Source organism: Sinocyclocheilus anshuiensis, unplaced genomic scaffold, assembly GCF_001515605.1.
Source record: "Sinocyclocheilus anshuiensis isolate Anshui unplaced genomic scaffold, SAMN03320099.WGS_v1.1 scaffold246, whole genome shotgun sequence".
Classification (NCBI taxonomy): Eukaryota; Metazoa; Chordata; class Actinopteri; order Cypriniformes; family Cyprinidae; genus Sinocyclocheilus; species Sinocyclocheilus anshuiensis.
The window spans coordinates 2,055,529-2,061,411 of NW_015542356.1; the positions used below are offsets into that span (position 1 = coordinate 2,055,529).

At 39.5% G+C, this 5,883-nt stretch overlaps 1 long non-coding RNA gene across 1 annotated transcript in view; it reads left to right on the plus strand.

Annotated features, from left to right (window-relative positions):
* The window catches only part of LOC107691756 (uncharacterized), a 25,783-nt gene extending 24,086 nt beyond the window's left edge, over positions 1-1,697 (plus strand). The window contains exon 4 of the long non-coding RNA XR_001634567.1: positions 1,687-1,697. This is a non-coding gene — a long non-coding RNA (uncharacterized LOC107691756). The remainder of the gene's footprint in view (positions 1-1,686) is intronic.
* The last annotated feature ends 4,186 nt before the right edge of the window (positions 1,698-5,883 follow it).

Genomic DNA, 5,883 nt, shown 5'->3' on the forward strand with positions numbered 1-5,883 from the left:
TCTGTGTGCATTGAATTTATTTAATACACGAGTTTCACAATTTGAGTTGAATTACTGAAATAAATGAACTTTTCCACGACATTCTAATTTATTGAGATGCACCTGTATAGTCCAGGTGATACAGGTATGTGCAAAATTTGAGGTGATATGTTATCTTTTTCATAAAAGCATGAAACTTGGTACAATTGTACAGGTTAGGACCCTGAACATTTTCAGAAATGATGCCATCACAAAAACACCTCGTGGTTGCCATGGCGACCATTTTACGTTCCGCCATAACCAAATTAATTAATTTCAATAGTACAATAAAAGATTGTTTTAATTAATTAATTATTCATTTGTTACATTTTTATAGTACTTTTCTGGGTACTCCAAGCGCTTTACATAGAAATCTCCTCAACCACCACCAATGTGCCACATCACCAATGTACTAGATTTCTCTAATACAAAAAATTAAGTAGGCTTGACCAAAATTTTTGTGGGGAGAAGAATTTATTGAAGATGGTAGTGTAGCAGTTCTTCAATAGCAATGTTTTGCATGTCTTCCTTCAAACAGTCTTAACCCTTGTATGAATCCTAGCTTCTCCCAAAGTTCTGTCTGTGGGATAGATTTTTATACCTAAAGACAAAAGGGCTAGAAACAACAGATACTGTTAGGACCTCCCGCTGGAGATCCTGCAATCTACAAGACGTTCCTGAGGAATGCTGTTCCTTTGTTATTCCAATGGAATGGACCATTTGGTTCACACCTTTATAGACACAGTTACATTATTTCTTTCACAGAATGACCAACTGAACGTTAACCAATCAGGTTTCAGCAGCTGCCATTCAACTGAGACTGCTTTGCTGTCGGTCAGTATAAACCTGCAGATTGCGAAAGCTGATTCCAAATCATCAGTTCTTATTCTGCTGGATCTCTCTGCCACTGTGAATCATCAGATTATCCTGTCTGCCATCACAGGATCTGCACTTTACTGGTTTGAATCTTATCTCACAGGTAGATCTTTCAGGGTTTCCTGGGGGGGAGAGGTATCCAAAGAACATCAGCTGGCCACAGGGTTTCCTCGGGGATCAGGTCTTGGACCCCTCCTCTTCACCATATACACTACATCACTGGGACCCATTATACAAGCACATGGTTTCTCCTCCCAAAATGGCCCACGTCACTCCTCTCTTTATCTCCCTGCACTGGCTACCTGTTGCGGCTCACATCAAGTTCAAGACATTGATGTTTGCGTACAGAACAGCCACAGGCTCAGCACCCTCAGAATATTTTTTTATATATATTTATTTGCTTCTTTTCCATTTTGCATTACTTGTACCTTTTACTTTCAATACTTAAGTACATTTAAGATTAAAAAAATACTTTTTGTACTTAAGTACAATAAATATCACATACTTTAAGACTTTTACTCAAGTAATATTCTAAACGGTGACTTCAACTTCTACCAAAGTCATTTCCTGGTAAGATATCTGTACTTTTACTTGAGTATGGCTTTCAGGTACTTTATACACCACTGGATGTTAGAGCATTATTGAGAGAGAACAAGAATATATTGGAAACATACTACCGCCTACCTGACTCTGCCTGAGAGGTAAGGAAAAATACACTTACCTGAGATGATTTTTTTATATGATAGTATTCTTGAAAACAATCTTTTAATGTATTACTGAATAAAATATTAGTTAATTATCAAAGAAAGAAAAAAATAATAGCCATAATGTGGACTATTGTAAATGCTGTGATACTGTGATACTCAGATACTGTTATTTACTCCTCACATTGCTGATTTCACCATTAACTCTTCACCTGAACAGTTTATGTTTTTGTATATGATATCATTGTAATCCTTGACCATCAAAACATAGGGGTAGACATTACCTTTTCTGTGTTATCATGTTTGGTTTAGGAGCTATGACACAAAATACATAATTTGGTTATGGCGGAAAGTAAAATGGTCGCCATGGTAACCACGAGGAGTTTTTGCGATGGCTCCATTTCTGAAAATGGTTAGGGCCGCAAACTATACAAGTGTAACAAGTTTCATGCTTTTATGAAAAAGTTAACATTATTTTCACATATCACCTGGACTATTAGAGAGTATGCGAATTCCGACGCAGAATTGTTGCTGCCATAAGGCAGTCTGCCCTTTTTGCAAACTTTCAAACTCCCAGAGCAGACGTTTGGGGGAGATTGTAGGAAAGAAACAAAGGCCATTTGTCTTATTAGAAGTCGATGTACCATCATACTGTGATTTCCTTCTCACATTGCTGATTTCACCATTACCTCTTCACCTGAGCAGTTTATGTTGCTGTATATGGTATCATTGTAATCTTTGACCATCCAAACATAGGGGTAGACATAAAATTTTCTGTGCTATCATGTTTGGTTCAGGAGATATGACACAAAATACATAATTTGGTTATGGCGGAAAGTAAAATGGTCGCCATGGTAACCACGAGGAGTTTTTGCGATGGCTCCATTTCTGAAAATGGTTAGGGCCGCAAACTATACAAGTGTAACAAGTTTCATGCTTTTATGAAAAAGTTAACATTATTTTCACATATCACCTGGACTATTAGAGAGTATGCGAATTCCGACGCAGAATTGTTGCTGCCATAAGGCAGTCTGCCCTTTTTGCAAACTTTCAAACTCCCAGAGCAGACGTTTGGGGGAGATTGTAGGAAAGAAACAAAGGCCATTTGTCTTATTAGAAGTCGATGTACCATCAGAAGAATTATTTAAATTGGCTTGAGAGAGTCAACTTTCTGATCTACTATTTAAGCTTCTTCTTTTTTTCTTCTTCTTCTTCTGAGCCAAAATGTTAAAAGTACAGCTTTAAAAGTACAACCACCAAACTTGGGTCAGACCTTAAGACTTGTCTGACTTGGTGTACTATATCTTTTCTAGCATGCTAACAACATGTTAGTCATGCAAGAAAGAAACATGTTAACAACATGCTAATCTTGTTAAAACATGTTACCAACATGCTAATCATATTAGAAACATGCTAACAACATGCTAATCATGCTAGAAACACGTTAGCAACATGGTAACATGTTAATCATGCTAAAACATGCTAACCACATGTTAAATCATGTTAGCAATGTGCTAAATCATGCTAGCAACATGATATCAATATCTAACTAATCTATCTATCTAAACTTTCAAACTTCAACCTTTACAACTGCTTCAAATGTTCAGGCTCAGCTTTCTCAAGTCAACCTCAAAGTTTGTTCTCAAACTTTACTCATGTTATACTTCGAGGGAAAAAAAAAAACTTTATTTTCAGAGTCTAAATCTTATTTTGCTTTATTTATTTATTTTTTAAAGCAAGCATGTTTTTTGGTACCTCAATGACCGACTTAAAGACCACAATCACAACGCATGTTCCCAGCATCCTCCCTCTATAGGCTACCCTTGAAGAGTGTCCTGAGGATGGGGGACGGCCAGGTATCTGAGCCCCAGCATTAACCCACATCCAGTTTAGCTATAATCTGGGACAGAGCAAGGTTATTACCTCCCAACAGAGACCTGGAAGAAATAACTTGTAATTTTCAATCTTTTAAACATATATTTTGGTTGTATAATGTAAATAAAAACATCTAGATGCTGTCACTTTTCAAGTTCATTCAAGAAGATCCAATGGTTTATAATGATTGATAAAGCAATACATGTGCATTAAGGTCATTTTTTCAGACATCTGTTCTGCCCTCATAAATGAACACTTATTATGCTCAGTGTTCAGAGAGATACATATTAAAATGTAAAAAAAAAAATATTAAACTCACAATTGTAAACATAGAAAGATTGTTCTCTGCTGCTCTCATACACATACAACAAATGTAATATTAAACATGGTAAAATAGTAACCTCAACATTTTTAAAGACATAAATCATATTAACTGCCATTTTGCCCATGTTCTTAGGTATTTTGCACTGGCTTTCTAAAATGCAAGCCTGTCATTTGGTCTCACTGAATATATTGTTCTTAATTACTGTGTTATTTTGAGTTGAATTCTGTAGTGCTGAATAAGAAAGAAATACACCACACACATTATTGTTATAATGACATGGTAAACTTGAGTCACTCGTTTATAACAGTAACCAAACATCTGAAAAATATCACCAAAATCATTAAACATATTTAACCCAAAGCAAATATTAAACATGGTAAAATATTAAACTCATTTTTTTTAATGTCATATTAGTTGCTGTTGTCCTCAGATATTTTGCACTGACTTATAAAATCACTGGGCAATTATTACTAAACATTCCAATCTTTTTTTAGAACATTAAGCATTTTTTTTATTTTATTTTTTTTTGTAATTTGTGTAAATTGGTAATCACTTTTATTTTGTTCTATCTATCTATCTATCTATCTATCTATCTATCATTAACGGTCAAAACAATATAGACAGTAACAAATAACAGCAATGAGAAACAAAATAAAACAGAAGAGAAAAATAACACAATATCGACAAGTTTTAAGAATTAAGTCACTAAAAACTGGAAGAGAATTACAAACAGATTTTAAAATGTTCAATTAGACAACTTAATCAGTGGTCACACACACACACACACACACACACACACGCTGTTGAACGCTCCGCTCTCGCCGGGCACGCTCCGAGTAGTGTGTCCGTGCCTGTGATCTTGCGATTGCGGTCCCGCTGCTGCTGAGGCACGGCGGCGACTGAGAACGCGGAGATCGCTCATGATCTAGCAGACGGGTTGGAGACGGCTCTTCCTATGTCCACCCGTGTTCGCTAGATTTAGAGCTCGTTTGTTTGCCAAGGAGATTGATGTTGTTCATGTGACTGAATGGCTCGCGCGCAGCGCACATATTACATCATTTCGGTTTTTGATGTGAACCTTACTACACTAGACCGTATTTACTCGTCTGGTTGTTTGATTGCATTTAATTCTGAGGAATAAAATGAAGTATTTGTCTGACTATGAGAAGTTAGATACACAGGGGGCTATTGGGATATAAATTTCTCGAGTAGAGCACGCGTCAACCTCTCTTCCTTTGAGGAGGTTGAGGCGGTTAGCAGGGGCTGCTGGGCGGAGCAGTCCCAACCCACCGTGTTCCAGCCCCTCATTCTGGGGGCCTCACTTCTCGTACTCCGCAGAGTCTAGAGTCAGAGTGGCGCTCCCAGGCCGAAGGCTTCTAGCAGAAGGCGGGTCTGCGGACCGTCATTCTCGCTGGATAGTCTTTGTCGTAAATGTCCTGACGCCTAAGGCCTAGGACTTTTTGAGGGCCAGCTCCCTCTGGGGAAGAGCGGTGTACACCGAATTACACGGTGCCCGTCTCTCCTCAGTGCCCTCAGGAGGTCGGTCTGCCAACCCTGCCGTGTCTTCTCTCAGTTACCGCTTACCGCCCGAGCGGTACTAAGAGGCTCGCTACCTCTACGGAGGTATCTAGATGGGTCCTGCCCCGAGCACCGAGCAGTCTAGTCTTCCTAGCAGACGACGTGGGTCTGAGGGCCGTCGTTTTCAATAGGAGACTTCAGCTATGAGAGTCCTGATGCTGTGGCTCAGGACCTCGGAGGGCAGGCCCCTCTGGGGAAGAGAGGTTCACACCAGGGCGCAGCGGGCGCAGCGGAGCGCTTCTCTCAGTTACCGCCCGGAAACGTAGCGGTACTAAGAGGCTCGCTACCTCTACTACCTCTACATGAGCAGCTAGTTCGGCGTCCCCTGCCGGTGTGCCGCTTCAGGGCACCGAACTAGCCGTTCTGGGCACACCAGAGATCAGTCTCGAGAGACTGATTCCCTTAGTAGATTATTTAGCAGCATGGAAGCTACTGCCAAATGTGTCTCAATGGGTCCTGCGTACTGTAGAAAGAGGCTACAGAATCCAGTTCGGTTCTCGTCCGCCT